The sequence below is a fragment of the Carcharhinus amblyrhynchos genome, chromosome 21, assembly GCF_965287045.1.
Source record: "Carcharhinus amblyrhynchos chromosome 21, sCarAmb.v2.hapA, whole genome shotgun sequence".
NCBI classification, from domain to species: domain Eukaryota; kingdom Metazoa; phylum Chordata; class Chondrichthyes; order Carcharhiniformes; family Carcharhinidae; genus Carcharhinus; species Carcharhinus amblyrhynchos.
This window is the reverse complement of record NC_137344.1, coordinates 38,030,603-38,050,398: the sequence shown is the minus strand read 5'-3', so window position 1 is coordinate 38,050,398 and position 19,796 is coordinate 38,030,603. Positions and strand designations below refer to the sequence as shown.

General features: G+C 42.0%; 1 pseudogene; it reads right to left on the bottom strand.

Annotated features, from left to right (window-relative positions):
• Positions 1-7,692: 7,692 nt before the first annotated feature.
• Positions 7,693-8,045, bottom strand: LOC145356493 (U6 snRNA-associated Sm-like protein LSm3 pseudogene; annotated as a pseudogene).
• Positions 8,046-19,796: the final 11,751 nt, after the last annotated feature.

The following is a 19,796-nucleotide window of genomic DNA, read 5'->3' as shown; positions in this document are numbered from 1 at the left end:
GTGCCATCCTTGAGCAGAAGATGGAGATATCCTTCTATATCAGGAATATCAACAAGCCTAAGGCACTAAAGCACATAGCGGCCTCCATTCAAACACTTGCTATCATCAGGGAGAGTCACATGAACCAAACAAATGGCCTCCACACTATGTCTGTAACCTTCAGCTCCACAGTGATTGAGATCACTGATCATAAATGGACAATCAGGGGCTTACCTGCTCTTAATTAATCAGGATGCGTAGGTAGGCCCTGAAAGGGCACAGGGAGGCACTGGATATGACAATGGAGTTTTTGTTCAAGTACCATTCCCCACCCCCTTGCCAGCCAACAGCTGCCCACCCAGCCCTTCTGACAGATAAACAAATGCAGCTTCCTGTCCCCATCACCAGAATTACAACATGAATGTGAGCTGATCTGTGACGAGGGCCCTCATGGACACTGCAACTCACTGTCACACTATCTGTAACCCCCATGACTTGCCCATGACTAGCTTTCACGTCACACTATCTCTAAACCCCATGACTTGCCTGGGCTTGCAACATCTTACTGTCCTGTCTGGAGACAATACACATCTCTTCAACCTGTGCTTAATGCTATCTCTACTCACATTGTCTGCACCTTTAAGACTTGATTAGCTGTAAAAATTCACATTCTAATCAGTATTCTGTAAACTGTGGGTGCCCTTTATATGCCCTGTTTGCGATCAGAACTCCCTACTCACCTGATGAAGGAGCAGCACTCTGAAAGCAAGTGGCGTTTACTACCAAATAAACCTGTTGGACTCGGTTTAGAACGGAGTTGAGGAGGAACTTCTTCACTCAAAGGGTGGTGAATCTCTGGAATTCTGTGCCCGTTGAAGTGGTGGAGGCTGCCTCGCTAAATATTTTTAAGACGCAGGTTGATGGGTTTTTGATAAGAGAGGGGATTGAGGGTTATGGGGAGAGGGCGGGAATGTGGAACTGAGCCACGACAGATCAGCCATGATCTTATTGAATGGCGGGGCAGGCTCGAAGGGCCGGATGGCCTACTCCTGCTCCTATTTCTTATGTTCAATGAGCAGAGGCATCTGTAGCACCTCTGGATGCGCCAGCTTTTCATCTCTTTCTTCCTCTCATAAGAAGCTTGGGAAAATTCTACACCAGACTCAAATTATTAATCACTTCTAGTTCAGTGTGCTAAGGTGGTCCCTTAAAGGGGGAGATTCTTTGAGGGCCATGTGATCGGGCCGGACCCTATGGCTTGCTTCCCACCCGGCCTCTCCAATCGGGAGCGTGGGCATGTGATCTGGGACGAAGATGAACCTCAGTTGGAGCCAGAGGACGAAAGGAGAGTTGACATGTTTTGCAGTTGTATCAGATCCTTATTTGTACAGATATTGTTGTTAATAAATCAATTATTGTTTGAAGCCACATTGAGTTGCCTTCAAATTCATTGCAATCAGTAAACAAGGCATTGAGAATTGTCCTAAGGAGTGTCTGTAAGGATTTTAATCAGGCAATTATGGTGGGCCGGTTAGAATATGAAGTCCCTGATTAAGGGCCAAATTGATAGGCCAACCAGGGAGCTGTTGTTTTGTTTATAACCAGGAGTGTCAGTTCTTCTGGGCTCCTAGTGTGGACTAACTGAAAGCACTCTATATGTTGTGGTCAGACTTGTAAATCAAGGGATTTTGGTGAAGGGACTTCCGCCTTCGAGGACTTATTACAGTATCTGAAAAATATTCCGACATAATTATTTTAAGTTTCTCCATGTGGTCTTCCACTTTGTATCACCAATCTATCCTGGCTACATTTTCCACTATACAGTGCAGGCAAAGTCATGTTAAGTGAGCTACAAACTGGACCATTATTTGTGCTATTCGCAAAATTCAGCCTGCCACTTTCTATCAGTAACTGTTCCTGTCTGCGGTAATAGTCTGCTGAATCAGGCCAGACCTGAATAAAACATATCACATCCATTCCCTTGCAGTCAACCTGTCGAGCGTTTATTTCCCTAAGTCTTCGAGCTCATCTATAATTCAACAAGGCAGTGATGCAGGTTTGACTTGGCGATAGAAACAGTACATTTTAACAATGGAGCCAAATAATAAAGATGCGGGAGGCAGCCGTCAGCGCACCTGGATGATAACTGACTAACGATATACAAATATGTTTGAAGGGTATGTTATTTCATCTTAAAGGAACTGATTTTCCTCTGCCTGCCATCACAGGTGTGTCAGTTTAAGACAGAGGAAATAAGGATGGAGATCCATGAAGCTGCGTGTGATCCCTGCCCCCTTTGTACTTACTGACCAATTTTTTTTTGCAACATTCTGGAGAGCCTGAAACAGATTGGCACACCCAAATTTCACATACGTAGTATGGAGATAGCATTGAAGTTACTCTGAGGAATCTGTCTGCTTTTCACAATGGGGAGTTTATGGGGAGGTGACGGGCTAGCGGTGCTGTCACTAAGCTATTAATCCTACATTCTGGGTACCCAGATTTGAATCCGGCCGTGGCAGATGGTGGATTTGAATGCAATAAAAATATGGAATTAAGAATCTGCTGATGACCATGAAATCCATTGTTGATTGTCAGAAAAACCTATCTGGTTCACTAATGTGCCTTTAGGGAAGGGAATCTGCCATCCCTTACCTGGTCTGGCCTACATGTGACTCCAGAGTCACAGCAATGTGGTTGACTCTCAATTGCCCTCTGAAATGGCTTAACAAGCCACCCAGTTCAAGGGCAACTAGGGATGGGCAATACATGTTGGTCAGCCAGCGATGTCCATATCCCACAAAGGAATAAAAGAAATTACAGATCTCATAAAATGGAAGAGCAGGCTTGAGGGGTTAAATAGCCTTGTTCCTGTTCCAAGGTTCCTAAAGGAGGTTGTTCCAGGGAACTAAACAGGACATTGCGTCAGATTGGGCAATCCGTAAGGAAACTCCTGGCAACCAAGCCTTTAGTAAATTTTCTTCTTTAATTCCAGTGCGGAGCAGGGCTGCATCATGAGGCTGGAGCCTATCTGGCTCCTTGTTCTGACAGAACCCTGAAGAACACAAATGAAGGATGAGAATTTTAAGATTAAGGTGTTGCTGAACTGTCAACAAACACAGAAGATGTTTGGTGGACAGGATTTGATGAGGAGGAGTCGAGTTATCATAGAATCATAGAAAATCTACAGTGCAGAAGGAGGCCATTTGGCCCATTGAGTCAGACAACAATCCCACCCAGGCCCTATCCCCGTAAACCCACATATTTAATCCACTAATCCCTCTACCCTATATATCCCTGGAGACTAGGGGGCAATTTAGCATGGCCAATCAACCTTACCTACACCTCTTCGGACTGTTGGAAGAAACCGGAGTACCCAGAAGAAACCCACGGAGACACGGGTAGAATGTGCAAACTCCACACAGACAGTGACCCAAGCTGGGAATCAAACTCAGATCCCTGGAGTTATGAGGCAGCAGTGCTAACTACTGTGCCACCATGCCGTTATTGGAAGGGGAGCATGCGTGCAGGCAATAAGTGGAGTTAAGGCCAAAATTAGATCAGCTAAGAACTTATTGAATGTTGCAACAGGCTCAAATGGCTTACTCCTGCTCTTATTTCCTACTACTCTTTGTTCTGATGAGTTCTTATGTTCTTAGGATATGAGCAGCAAAGTTTGGGGTGAGCTCAAGTTTAACAAGTGTGGCCGGTGAGAGGCTGGTCAGGAGAGCTATACATGGTCAGCACTGGAGGTAACAACAACATGAGCTAAGGCAGGCCAATAATTCAGAGGTGGAAACAGTTGGTCCTGTAGGATGGAGAAAATGTGGGCTGAAATTTTACCATCTCGCCCGCCCCAGAATCGGGGTGAAATTCAGGATTAAATATGGACGGGAATTCTTCGGTCTCATACTCTTCGCCACCACTGTCAGTGAGAACCAAATCCCCATTCACTGCAGCGGGGCTGGAGAATCCCAGCCATAGACGAGGTTGGAGAATTCTGGCCGTGATGTTGGTGTTGCAAACGGCCTGACTGCACCTGGAACAGTGCAAAATAGAGGAATTAAGTTGGTTACTTGGGATTGGCAGGTATCTAGGTTGATGGCTACAAATTTCCTGACATTTAATTGGATTAATTTCTGCTTATCCAAAACTGGATATCAGAAAGCAGTCAGACAACATAGAGGCAGCGATGGAGTCAAAACAGATGGGTTGAGACATGGCTGGGTGTTGTCTGCACGTTTCCTCAAAATCCTGGAACTCCCTCCCCAACAGCACTCTGCATGTTCCTACATCACGTAGACCGCAGTGTTCAGAAAGGTGGCTCTGCACTGTCTCCTCAAGGGAAATTATGGATAGGCAATAAATGCTGGTCTAGCCAGTGATGCCCACATCCTATGAATGAATAAATTTTTTAAAATGTGAAAGCTGATGTTGTGCTTGCAGAGAATGTCATTGAGGCACAACATGGAGGTGAGAAATAGGAGGAAGCTACTGCAGCCAACCAGAAACAATGATATGAGGACTGTGAACAAAAGCCACTGCGGGTGATTCTCTAGTTAAGACCTGATAGGTAAGACCGAAAGTGGGTGAGGGCAGTCCCAGTGTTCTGGATCATTCTAAAGGGCACAATGTTATTTTTCTTGAACAGAACTTCACACAATAAAGTTTAAATAAATTAACAGCTTCCATCAAAATAGTAAGCATTCGTGCACTATTTCTGGTTAGTTATTTGTATCCTATGTTGCTCAGTCTTAACTTGTCTGAACGTTTACCCACTTGTTCCAGAAATTAAAAAAAAGCAAAATTTGAGATACAGATTAGCCATTATCTAATTGATTTTAAAATCCGAGTGTTTGTGTTCAACTTCTGCCATTGTTTCTCGCCTTCATATCGTTGTATCCTCCATCAACCTTGCAGAGAATACCAGAGGCCTTTACGTTCCACTGCGTCCCCCACATCTTTCACACCATCATAGGCAGCTGTGTCTTGTGCTGTTTGTAGACTAAGCTCTGGAATTCCCTCTCCTAAATCTCCCCGTCTCTCTCTTCTTTCCTCCTTTAGAACACTCCTTAAAATTTACCTCTTCCACGTCTTTTAGTCACCCCCTCCACAAGACTATGAAAATTCCAACCATGATTTCTCATAATGATTTCCAGCACTGAACGTGCTTGTCAGATGGAATAGGGCAAAATCATTCGTCAATTCCATCGCTACATGTGTTGCCTTCCACCCAGCAATTGATTGTACAGAATTTTGATTATTTCCAGACCAGCTCTGTGAGTGTTCATGGCAATAGAGGCTGCACAGGAACTGTTGAATTGCTTGAAATAACATTTTTCAAGGATCGTGAGGAGTTCGTGGCTCAGCTGATCGTGAGCCACGTACTTTGACATAACTTTGCCATTATCGTGGTAGTTTCAAAACAGGCCTTTCTTGTTAACTTGATTTAACCCAATTCTGATGGCTTTCAGATACTTCACTTTGAAAAGAATCCAGAGAAAAACGTTCAAAGTGTAAGTGGTATGTACAAGCTTTCAAATGCTAACAGCAAGGGAATGAAACCATACATCAAAGCACCACATATCCAATAATAGCACTCAGGTTTTGGAATAAAATCAATGTGATTTTTTTTTCTAGACAGCATATAGGTACCCATGTGGGCTGAAAGGTCATCTGGTCTGTTTAAATGAAGGCTTGAATTGTTATTTATTCTTTCACAGAATGTCAGCATCACTGGTTAGACCAGTATTTATTAACCATCCCCAATCGCCCTTGAGAGAGTGGTGATGAGCTGCCTCCTTGCTGCAGTGGTGTTGTAGATGCACCTACAGAGCTGTTAAGAAAGAAGTTCCAGGACTTTGACCCAGCTACAGTGAAGAAACAACAAAATAGTTCCAATTTAAGATGTTGAATGGCTGGAAAGGGAACTTCTGGGTGATGGTGCTCCCATTTGTCTGCTGCCTTAGTCCTTCCAGGCGATAAAAGTCATGAGTTTGGAAGGTGCTGTCGTAGGCGCTTTACTGTAGTTGATGGTACACAAGGCTGCTACTGTGCACCAGTGGTAGAACTGGTGAATGTTGAAAGTGGTGGAAGGGGTGACTATCAAGTGGGCTGCTTTGTCCAGGATAGTGTTGAACATCTTGAGTGTCGTTGGAGTGGCACTCATCCAGGCATGTGGCGAGTATTCTATTAATCCTGACTTGTTCTTTGTAGATAGTGACAGACTTTGGGGAGTCAGGAGATGGGTTACTTTCCACAGAATTCCAAGACTCTTGTCTGCTCTTGTAGCTGCAATATTTAGATGGTTAGTCCAGTTCAGTTTCTGGTCAATGGTAACCACTCTCCAAAATGTTGACAATGGGGTATTCAGCAATGGTAATGCTACTGAATGTCATAAGGAATGGATTCGATTTTCTCTTGTTGGTGATGGTCTGCATTGCCTGGCACACACATGGCACGAATGTTATCTGTCGCTTATCAGCCCAATTCTGAATGCTGTCCAGATCTTGCTGCACATGGACGCAAACGGACTCTGACGTCTTCAATCTTGACACTGCCATGTGCCCTTTATTCTGTCTAATTCTATGTATTGCTGGGGCAAGTTTCCCTTCATTTTTTTGCAACCACATAGAACAATTGATAGATGCCACTCAACAATAGACAATTCTCATTCACGGAGCGAATGTGAAGGAAATATTGACAGCCAATGTTTCCAGTAGAATTTCATCCTTGCTAATTGACAGCAACAATAGAGGAATCTAATTGCCAAGACGATTGAAGCAGTAATGGATTTCATTTTGAAGTTTCTCACAAAACAGATTTGTGGCTTCTTTCATTCCAGTTCAGATCCAGTTATCTAGAATTGTTAAGCATGTATTACTCATTTTCTACTACACTCTCCCTGTCAGCTGCTTCCCAGAATTATACGGAAGTCGCATGAAGCATTTCAGTCAGAATTCTCGGAATTAACTCTGCTAACTCATTTTCCAATTGGTCATAGAGCAGCGGGCTGGTTCTCTGACCTCTAGTTTCACTTAATGTTGTGATCAACATGATTTTTAATGGACAGCCATAAATTTTAAAAATGGTTCGTTAGAAATAAAAAAAACTAGAGTCTGGGACCGGAATTTTACCGCCTCACCCACCCCTGAATCAGGGTGGGCGCAGTTCAAAGAACGTATCTCCGTTGGCCTCGGGCAGGATCCTACGAGCCATGGGCAAGCGAGGCGCCAAAATTCTGACATGGACCTCACCTATGATAAGCCAATATAAATTCTCACACAAAAAAGACACAATGCAAAGTGGAACACCTATTACATATGCTCATGTTTTACTTTATTCGTTGATGGAAGGCGGGCATCATTGGCAAGTCCAGCATTTGCTGTCCATCCAGAAATGTCGTTGCATTGAGCAGCTTGCTGGGTTTCCTTTTTAGAATTTGAAGATCAATCTTTATTAAAACAAATGAAAATACTCTATTTATTTCTCACAAGAGCTCAATCTAAACACTCCTTTTAAAATTAAACAGGCATGAGCGTTTTACATCATAATATTGAAGTGAATTTAATAGAAGTAATACCAGAATCAAATTAAATCAAATGAAAAATATAACCACAGGTTGAAGTTTCATTCGAAATGTTATTTTGGTTGGGTTTAAACAACTCTTAGCAGAGGAGTTGGTACAGACTCGATGGGCCAAATGGCCCCCTTCTGCACTGTAAGGATTAGATGATTCCAAGAACAACGCCATCACCACAAACAAACAGTATTGGGATATTTCTCTTGGTGGATTTGTATCTCTCCTTGTACATTTCCTTATCAATTTCTACACTTGTAACATTTTCTTTAATGTCTCCCAAGATCATGTTTAAATGCTGAACATTGGTGTGCAATTTTCGTCCATCGTTTCTCATTTTCATGTAAATTTGCTCGTCCAGACTCAGCCAGATCAGATCAAGACGCCTCCTCAGCTGTGTTGGTTGTTGGAAGCTGTTCTCCTTCCTCTGCCATGACTAGGGTTTTGCACAAGGCAATTAAGAGTCAAAGATAGTGCTGATGGCATATCTAGGCCAGACCGGAATGAGGATTGCAGATTTCCTTCCCTAAAGGACATTTGTGAATCGGGCATTTTTTTATGACAATTGATGATAGTTTTATATTGCAGATTTGAAGGCAAGATTATTTTCATAGCCAATTTGGAGTCTAAGTACTTTTATCTTGCTGTGAACTACTGATGTCTTGGTTTTTAATAAAGCGGAACACTGCATCACTGTCAGCTTCCTGAGTCTCATTAAAAACCTGCAATGGAAATCTGGTATCACTTCTGAACTAGTACATCCAGCACTTGCAGAGGCTCTGAAACTCTTAAGCTCACGGTCATTGGAAAGTGTATCTATAATCGCCCCTCACTAACACTCCATCATCACTAGTCACCATTTAACATAACCAGTTATCCAAAACATCCAAACTCCTCAGTTCAGTGGTTTGTTTCTAGCTTGTCTGATTAATACAGTTTACTTGCTTTGTGAAAACCAATAATATACATTTTGAGCATATTTTGAGGGGCTATCATTTTTGGCTGCAACTTCAAAACCTTTTTTTTACAACAAACTATCCAAATCTCTGATTTTTATTTAAACTGTGCTGTTTTTGGTTCCTTGTACCATGCTAAATTCTCCCTCAGTGTACCCAAGCAGGCACCAGGGTGTGGCAACTAGGGGATTTTCACAGTAATTTCATTATTGTGTTAATGTAAACCTACTTGTGACACTACTAAATTTTTTTAAAAACTGGTTAATCAGTTTAATTTGTATTTTCCAATCCCTTCGACACTTGGCTCAATCCATTTTGAACAATCCCTTCTCGATTTCCTCTGTTACAAAATGTATCTGTTTACAGTAAACAATGACATCCCAGAACTTTCAGGCTATTTGCTGGTGAAAGTTTGTTCTTATTGATTTAATTTCTATGCCACGTTTGCATTCGTGCATGCAAGTAATACTTCCTTTTTTCGAGAATTCTTGGTTAACTGTCAGAGATAAATCTGTTTCAAATATCGGGGATAATGAGAAGAACTTTAACAATGGCTTAACTGTGTTAAAATACAATCTGAGAAACAGGAAAATAAAAGAACATTATCTGTCCAACAAGAGCAGCTGGTAACCAAGGTCAAGTCTTGCCTTGCTGAAGGATTAGTGGATGGAGTGGTGGGTAAGTGGAACTGAACCACTATCAGATCAGCCATGATCTTATTGAATGGTGGGGCAGGCTCGAGGGGTTAGATGGCCTACTCCTGCTCCTATTTCTTATGTTCTTGACATAAACACCACAGGACAGTAACAAGTGATGTTCCTGATGAAGTGACCCCACCAAACTTTGAGCCAATCATGAACAAGAAGGGGTTATAAATCTGCTTGAAGGAACCATTCTTGAGATGTGCGTGTGAGAATCACAAAGAAAATACGGGCCAAGATGATGTGTTATTTCAGGTGAGGAAACCAGTGTGATTCATGCCAGTATATCAGGTGTAAATTAGATCATATGCATCCCACACTTAGTGCACTGTAAGGAACACCACAAGAAACACACTGGTATGGAGTCCTGGCATGGAGGCATGTGACTTGCCCAAACTGTGCACTGTTAACAAGCATTTAAACGCTCCCTGAAGATCCTATGGGATGCACAGACCAAATTCAAAGAGAGCTAGACATCTGCACTTCATAACCCAGGCTGGCAAAGTCAAAGGGCCTCATAACTTTCCTTTCAATAATTAATGGTTGAGACATTTAACAACCTTGGAAACCCAGGCAAGGGATAAGCACCCTTGTTCAAGACAGTATGAAGAGGTGGGAGTCATGGAATCATAGAATTCCTACAGTGCAGAAGCAGGCCATTTGGTCCATTGAGACTACATGGACAACAATCCCACCCAGGACCTATCCCTTTGACTTTGCGGATGAGCAGTCTCCAGTTGGCCAACCTGGGTTATGAAGTGCAGATGCCTAGCTCTCTTTGAATTTGGTCTGTGCACCCCATAGGATCTTCAGGAAGCGTTTAAATACAGTTCCTCCTTGTTAACAGTGCACAGTTCAGATGAGTCACATGCCTGAAGACTCCATCCCAGTGTGTTTCTCATGGTGTTCCTTTCAGTGCACTAAGTGTGGGATACTTGCGACCTGATTTGCACCTGACATACTGGCATGAATCACACTGGTTTCCTCACCTGAAATAACACATCATCTTGGCCCCTATTTTCTTTGTGATTCTCACACGCACATCTCAAGAGTGTTTCCTTCAGTCAGATTTATAACCCCTTCTTGTTCATGATTGGCTCAAAGATTGGTGGGGTCACCACCAGGAACATCACTTGCCACTGTCTCATGGTGTTTATGTCAAGAAAGCACCACTCCATCCTGCAGCAATGCAAGACTTGACCTCGGTTACCAGCTATGTATTTACCCTGCTAGTCCCCTGACACCAAGGGGCAATTTTGCATGGTCAATCAACCGAACCTGCACATGCTTGGACCGTGAGAGGAAACCAAAGAAAACTCATGCAGACACACCGAGAACATACAAACTCCACACACACAGTGACCGGAGGCTGGAATTGAACCCGAGTACCTGGTGCTGTGAGGCAACAGTGCTAACCACTGTACCACCATACCTTGTGACATGGACCGCTGGTTTGTGGAACCGGTAATATTGCCTTGCTGTACTGCAAAGTCTCAGCCTACCATTTTATCATCTACCTAGCAACATCAGACCAAAAGAGCTATGAAAATTTGGTCCCATCTACACTGCATCTACTACCTTATTGACATCTAAGAATTCTAACAATTCTAGTCTTAGAATATAATACTAATTCATTAATCATGGTTATAGCATGATTCTCCCCTGCTGTGAATCCTGCTGAGCTAAGGTTTCATATTCATTTCTGCCATGTTCAGGTCTATTTGCTGAATGTGAGGGAGGGAGATATCATAAACCCTAACATAGGCAGCATAACGCAATGGCCACGAATTAAGGTGTTACTTCAGCCATTTTACGTAATCTTCTAGGAAAAGCAGAGTGTTCTTCATATGCAAGGTTGCTGGAGTTGTTTCTGGAAGGAATATTTTAAAGTTATAAGTGTGATATTACACTGAACGATCAATGTCAGCTTTACATTAGGTTATAAGAAACATTCAAGGAATATCACAGCCATTCTCTATCCACTTTCTTATGAGGGGTGGTGGAATTACAATTCTTGCCAAACTTCTGCAAAATAGCCTAATACTAGCAAATTAAATGAATATAAAGCAAATGCAAAGAGCTCTCTTTTAGGATCTTACCTCTATTACATCAAAGCAGAAAATCCTGCCTTTATTGCTAACTAGTTGTTGTGTATCCTCACTGCAATCAATTTTAAATCTCATAAATTAGCCCCTTGTAATTTCAAACTTGAAATATTAAAATAAGCAAGTCAATAAATTTTCACCCCAGCAGGACAAGGTTTCACGTGAAATAATCCAATAATCTCAGCTAACAACTCATCAGTTCACGCCCGTCAGTAAAGTCAGATCTAATTAAACACTTTGAAAGCTCTTAAATCTAATCCAAGTTTTTATCCAGCACTATATGTAGTGTAAACCCTGCGACTGCAATATTATTGATGAAAATTGTTATCTTGTCTCAGTCATACACCTCTGTCCTTGGATATTCCAATGTGGAATGTCATTTACTTTGCAGCATCAAGTATAATATTGATATAATAAAGAGAGTAACAAAAATGATGGTGCCTTCAGATATCAATTGAACTTCTGCCATTTCTTTGGAAACATACCAATGGAAGAGGAAACTAACCATTATTTTAGTCAGAACGTTTCCCCAAACTTAGAACATAAGAACATAAGAAATAGGAGCAGGAGTAGGCCATCCAGCCCTTCGAGCCTGCCCCGCCATTCAATAAGATCATGGCTGATCTGTCGTGGCTCAGTTCCACTTTCCCGCCCTCTCCCCATAACCCTTAATCCCCTCTCCTATCAAAAACCCATCAACCCGCGTCTTAAAAATATTTAGCGAGGCAGCCTCCACCACTTCAACGGGCAGAGAATTCCAGAGATTCACCACCCTTTGAGTGAAGAAGTTCCTCCTCAACTCCGTTCTAAACCGCCCCCCCTTTTATCTTGAGGCTGTGCCCCCTAGTCCTATTGTCTTTTTTGAGCGGGAAGAGTCTTTCCACCTCTATCCTATCCATCCATTCATCATCTTATACGTCTCAATGAGATTAGGCGCCATCATTTTTGTTAATCTCTTTATTATATCAATATTATACTTGATATTGTAAAGTAAATGACATGTCATGGTGCCAACGTTGTCTGTTGATTGTTAATGGGCGGGATTTTGCAGCCACGCTCGCTCCAAAACCAGAAATTCCACCTGAGGTCACCAGACTTTGCATGGTCCATACCATCACACCACCCCTCCCCCAACCCCCCCCCCCCCCCCCCCCCCCCCGCTACGATTCCCATTGTGGGTGGGACGGGAAAACTCTCCCCAATATTATTGCCTTACTAATCATTTTAAACAAAATGCTCCACCAAACTCTGATTCTATTCTCAAAGATCTTTCCAGAAGTTTCTTACCATATCATTTTGCTGACTGTTGCACAGTCAAACGCAAGCCTCATTAATGGACAAAAAATCCACAGATGTGATTCTGAATACTGTATGTTTTGCTGCCTCACAGTAAATTTCATGGGGATCACATCATCAGAAATGGAAAATACTGTGAGAAATAATGATTCACATAATCAGAGCCAGTACAGAAATTATATATTAGTATAGCTGGCATTTAAAATTGACACAATTGGAAATACTCATCTTGTATACAGTTTAAATGGAGCATTTTATGGTGAGACTTGAAATTTGATTTACATCCCTTGAATAACATTCATCATGACTCATGAATATCAGATCAGTCCAAACATGATGTGTAAATCAGAAATCTTTTAATTAAAGTTAATCATTAAATGCCGGTTAAACATTATTTTGATTACATTGATTGTAGAATTAAGAATCTCCACAATTACATTAATCAAAAAAGACGCCAATATTTTATTTGCAGGCAAGTCACATGATGAGATATTAAGAATTTCATGTTTTATCTTATTCTTGATATTTTGTAGTATCATAGAATCCCCACACTGCAGAAAGAGGCCCATTGTGTATGCACTGACCACAATCCCACGCAGGCCCTATTCCCATAACCCCATGTATTTACCCTGCTAATCTCCTGACACTAGGATCAATTTAGCATGACCAATCAACCTAACCCACATATCTTTGGACTGTGGGAGGGAACCAGAGAGCCCGGTAGAAACCTACACTGACATGGGGGGAACGTGCAAACTCCACACAGACAGTGACCCAAGGCATGAATTGAACCTGGGTCTCTGGCGCTGTGAGGCAGCAATGCTAACCACTGTGCCATTGTGCCCGCATCTAATCACATCACATCACATATAGTGTTGTGTTTTATCAGTAATGAGCTAATTTCTGGGATTTTGTTTACAATAACTCTCACTTTGCCATATTGAATTATCTTGAATAGATAAATGCAATGCAGACAGAGGCCATTCGGCCCATTGAGCCTGCACTAACAAGAATCTTCCCGGGCCCTATCCCTGTAACCCGATGTATTTGCCCTACTAATCTCCCTGACACTAAGGGGCAATCGAGCATAGCCAATTAACACATCTTTGGACCAGATCAAGGGAATTTCAGTAGATGAAAGTTTCTCTGGCCAGGGAGCAGTAATCACACCTCACTATAGGTACAGTAGCTCTGGAGACTTCATGGGAATCCAGCTCTGTGAGTACGAAGGATTTATTTCTTACATTACACCTCAGAAATATTTTGTTGTCTGTTAAGCACTTTGGGACATCCCGAGATCCTATATGAATGCAAATGTTGTTTTCTTTTTTGCATTGGAATGTTTATTTTGGATACACCATTGTAACATGAGCTGGCAACGATTCTTCCAGAAGGTCACAGCAGACAGCACCTCAAAACCGCCTGCATTCCTTTTCCTGACATTTGCAAGCTGAAGTACAATTAAAGATTTCTCAGATAATGCACTTGTTGAGCTTTGCAAATAACATTGGGTCAATTGTTAAATCTCAGAAAAGAGAGAGGGGAAGCAGTAGCCCACTGTTCATCACCAAGGACTCCCATGCACTTTTGACAATGCATTGGGTTATCTTATTACACTCCTGTGTAATGCATGATGAATTGTTCATACATTGTTACATGTTTAGGGCTCAACATTAACTTTGATGTCTAAGCCTATCGAGAAGAAGGCTAAGGTAAAAGAGATGAGGGTGCTGATGCCCTTGGCTTGCACTGATGATGCTAACCCTACAGCGCAGGCTGACTGCAGGTGACCTTGTAGCAAATGGCATAGTTTCCTGCTGGTCCACAGCTGATCAACATAGTTCCCAGTTGGTAAGCTGGAGTCTACAGGTATGATTGGTGATATTGTGGATGTGGCTAATTCGGCTCAGATGCCTGCAGAGCTCACCATCACACCTTATTTCAGCTTGTAGCAATGAGCATTCTTTTTAATGGTGTGTTTTCATCTTCCTTCCCAGTTAGCTTCAGTTTAACAAGTAACAGAAAAATCCAACTCAACAGAGTGTCAATTTTAATGTCCAATCTATACAGAGTTAACATATCTCAACCAGGGCAGCACTCAGGGCATTCCCCTGGGTTAAGGAAGGGAAATTTCTGAACAATTCTGAGTGTGTTAGTAGCTACACTAACAACCAATTTAAGATAATCAGTCGAGCTCTTAACATGGCTCATGTAGGCTTGCAAGAAGCAAGCAATCAAACATATTCTCTGCAAACAAGAGGAACATGTCCAAACCTTGCATTCTGTTTTAAATTGCCCGGCAGCCTGGGGAGCCTACTGTTTCCCAATTCTTTTTCCATGGCAATGCCTCAGCCATTCAGAGTTGATCTGCCAACCAATCAGCAGCCTCTTTTGCTGCAGGATGATTTGTTGTGATAGTTAGAAATTTGCTATTCCTGCATTGGTTCTGATGAGTGCAAGGTGGAAAGCTTCAGCAACTTGTCTCTTTTTTCAGCAATATTCAACTTCTATACAACCAAGCGACAGAAGCTCAAAACTGTCAAGTATCCTGCATGGTAGGGTGAGGCTGTAAGCCTTCCACAGCCGATTGGCCTCTGACTTTCACTTCCCAGTCATGTTTCCATCTGAAGAATAGCCAGTTGGAAAAGGTACTAGGGGGCAATAGGGAGGATAAGAAGCTCCAGAACTTCAGATACATTAACAAGAAGAATGGATAACATAGGAAACAAATACGACTGACACAAGCAAAAAGTGAATGCAAGAATAATAGACCACGTGATCTTACCACTTTCATGAGAGGCAATTTTACTCAAGAAAATAAACTTTACATTTATCCTGAACATTCCTTTGACAGCATTTTCCAAATCCTCGACTTCCAACATTGAGAAAGACAACGGCAGCAGATAAATGGGAACGCCACCGTTTGCAAATTCCTATCAAAGCCACTCACCATCCTGGCTTGGAAATATGTCGCTGTTCCTTCGCAATCACTGGATCAAGATCCTGGAATTCCCTCCCTAATGGCATTGTGGGTCAACCCGCAGCACGTGTCCTGCAGAATTTCAAGAAGGCAGCTCACCACCATCTTCTCACCACCACCTTGGCCAGTGGGGCTGACGAATGACAGGTGGAGTGTAATTTAGATTAATGCAACGTGATGCATCTTGGTAGATTGAACCAGGGCAGGACTTACTCAGTTAATGGTGGGGCGTTGCGGAGAGTTACAGAACAAAGAGATCTAGGGGTGCATGTTCATAGCTCCTTGAAAGTGGAGTCACAGGTGGACAGAGTGGTGAAGAAGGCAGTTGGCATGCTTGGTTTCATTGGTCAGAACATTGAATACAGAAGTTGGGACATCTTGTTGAAGTTGTACAAGACATTGATAAGGCCACATTTGGAATACTGTGTACAGTTCTGGTCGCTCTATTATAGAAAGGACATTACTAAACTAGAAAGAGTGCAGAGAAGATTTACTAGATGCTACCGGGACTTGATGGTTTGACTTACATGGATAGAATGGGGCTTTTTTTTCTGGAGCATAGAAAGCTGAAGGGTGATCTTATAGAGATCTATAAAATAGTGAGAGGCATAGGTCAGCCATATAGTCAATATCTTCTCCCAAAGGTAGGAGAGTCTAAAACTAGAGGGCGTAGGTTTAAGGTGAGAGGGGAGAGGTACAAAAGTGTCCAGAGGGGCAATTGGTTCACATAGTCGGCTGGTGAGTGTCTGGAACAAGCTGCCAGGTGTAGCAGTAGAGGTAGGTACAATTTTGTGTTTTAAAAAGCATTTAGACAGTTATATGGGTGAGATGGGTATTGGGGGATATGGACCAAATGCAGGCAATTGGGACTAGCTTCAGGATTTAAGAAAAACGGCGGCATGGACAAATTGGGCTAAAGGGCCTGTTTCCATCTGTAAACCTCTATGATTCTATGATTCTCAAGGTAACTAGGGATGGGCAATAAATGCCAGCCAGCCAGTGCCCATGTCCTGTGAATGAATAAAAAAAAACCGGAATGATTGCAAAGCAGCTAACATTTCTCAACCTCTTTCCAATCAATCACATTCACTGTGAGATTAAGCTTCCAAAGTGCTGATGGTTACATATTGTTGTACCTGCATTTGTTTGCAGTCTGGATATCTTGTGCACTCCAATTATCTTTCTTCAAATTAAACTATTCATGCTTGCTGTAAATTTCTCTTTCAAATGATTTGCCTCATTTCTGAATTGAAAAGGACAATTTCAGATGGATTACTCTCAACTCGGATTAATTCAAGCAGCCCGATGTAATCAGATTAAATATAAATCAGATTTCGGCCCAAATTTGGATTCTGTGCATACAAATTCAGGGGATATTTCAATTGCAAAATCAATAATGAATCTGATTCCTGGTCGCTATTTTGGAGCTAGGTTGTCTCTTTGACAGGCATCAATTCATTAAGGATTATTAACTGAACTCATTTAAACAGTTTGGAAACAGTACATCAATCGCAATGCTTCCCTATAATCTTGCATGAAATTACCTGCCAGAGAACACACACACACAGCCTTTGTGCTCTGAATAATGCCAAACTCAATCCAGGATGGAAAGTTGTTTATTCCTTTAACTAATCTCCATTTACAGACAACAGGGAATCTCTAGGGAAAGCACAGAGAGTTCAGTATCTGCAAGGGTCATTACCTCTATTGCAAAATCAAACTTTTATGCAACATTAATTCCTTCTGGAAGCTTTAATCTTAGGAGCGCACAATGCTTTCGATTACATTCTCCATAAAATATATTTCTAACAAATTATTGCCATGCTATTTTGTCACGGGACTGCAGCAAATAATAACTAATCTTGTATCATACATTGTTAACCTTTATTTGACGTTATATGTGGCTGTATTTCATAAAGTGTCTGTTCCACCAGAAATTGAATCTTTTTCGCCAATGGCTGAAGCATGTCTGCAGAGGCACCCATAATAGAATGAGCATGAAATATTGAAGGGAAAAAAATCATGGTGTGGTGCATTTGGATTTTTTCATTTAAATTTATTACCTTTAGAGTTACATTTTGTTCAATGACTAACCAGGATCTAAGATAGTTTTTATAATGAATTAAACTGGTCTATTAAAAGCTAAGGCCAGAATTCACCGATCCTCGCCTGCAGCTGGGATTCTCCAGTCCCGTTGCCGTGAACAGGGCACTGGTGAGGCCGCAATTGGAGGACTGTGTGCAGTTTTGGTCCCCATATTTGCAAAAGGATATATTGGCCTTGGAGGGCATGCAGAGAAGGTTCACCGGGCTGATACCAGAGATGAGGGGGTTAGCTTATGAAGAGAGATTGAATAGACTGGGCCTGTACTCGTTAGAGTTTAGAAGGCTGAGGGGGGATCTTACAAGATAATGAAGGGGCTAGATAGGGTAGAGGTAGAGAGATTCTTCCTGCTTAGAAAGGAAAACAGAGCTAGAGGGCACAGCCTCAAAACAAGGCGGGGGGGGCAGTTTAGAACGGAGTTGAGGAGGAACTTCTTCACTCAAAGGATGGTGAATCTCTGGAATTCTCTGCCCAATGAAGTGGTGGAGGCTACCTTGTTGAATATATTTAAGTCACGGGTAGATAGATTTCTGATAGACAAGGGAAGTAAGGGTTATGGGGAGAAAGCAGGAAAGTGGAACTGATCCACTTCAGATCAGCCATGATCTTATTGAATGGCAGGGTAGGCTCGAAGGGCTAGATGGCCTACTCCTGCTCCTATTTCTTATGTTCTTATGTTCTTATGAACAGAGATTTGGTTGAATGCCAAGACATCAGAGAATTCCGGCCAAAATCATAAATTGAGTTGTGTATGATGATTTGTGGTGATTGACTCTTTGAGGGCAACACAGCAGAGTAAGTGTCATCTAGCTTGGGAGACCAATTGGGGTGCAGAGATGGTAATCACCCCATAGGGTAGAGTCCTCTCTTGGACAGTAGAGAAATAGAAGATTAGGGAAGGCACGCAGGCTGCAGCACTGCTATGCAGTTTTTCTTATAATAAACACCTATTGTGTTTCTGATGAAGTCTGTGAAAGTACATCATTACAATATGTTTTGAAAAGACATCCATGTAGCTCATTTCTCTCAATAATTACTTAACACAGACTTCATGCTGATGGTTTCATTTCATTCTGGGTACACATTTCAGCCTAGTTATTATGTTGGGCAATAAGAGGACATCATTCTTGTCGCTATTGTTCCATTTGTGTTTAAAAAGGCAGTTAATGGTGCTAACGTAAAGAGGTGAATTTTCCAGTCCTGCCTGCTTTGGGAATCATAGAGGGCAGGGGGGGTAAACCGTACGAAGGTCCATTGCCCTCGAGAGGGATTTTCCAGTTTTGGGGCAACTGCAGCTGGAAAATCATGCCCAAGGTGTTATAGCATCGCTACATATTTCAAAACTGTTTTATGATGTGGGGACAGATATCTGACGAACAAGCGGTAACCAACCGAAGTTTCAAATTTAAAGTTTAGTAACCCAGCTAATGCAGCAACTGCAAATGCTGATTTTAAGAAATAAAATGCCTCAATTCTTATGACATTTTGGCATCTGCTTTAAGAGTAAAGTGAACTGAGTCTTATGTCAGACAATAAGATATGCAATTTCCTGGGGGGATGTCTGTGGGAATCGATGAAAGGTTTCTGCTACTTCACAGCACACAAATCAGTTAAAAGCATCCAGTCTTTCCCTTTTCTGTGAAGTCAAAGGAGCATGCAGTAAATTACCTAATGGATGTTAAAAGCTTTTTCAGAAACTCTAAGTAGCCAGTTAGGCTTATTGGAAGTAGGAAAACAATTTTATTTTTCTTGTGCTTTTGTGAACGGTTCAGCAGAGAAGGTGGATTACACTCGTCTTTCGTTTCAGCAGCTTTATATCTAAATCTCTCTTGATGGTTTAAGTTTATTTATTAGTGTCACAAGTAGGCTTACATTAACACTGCAATGAAGTTACTGTGAAACTCCCCTTGTTGCCACATTCCGGCGCCTGTTCAGGTCCACTGAGGGAGAATGTAGCATGTCCAATGCACCTAACCAGCATGTCTTTCAGATTGTGGGTGGAAACCTGAATGCCCAGAGGAAACCCACGCAGACAAGGTGGGAATTGAACCTGGGGCCATGATGCTGTGAAGCAACAGTATTAACCACTGTGCCACC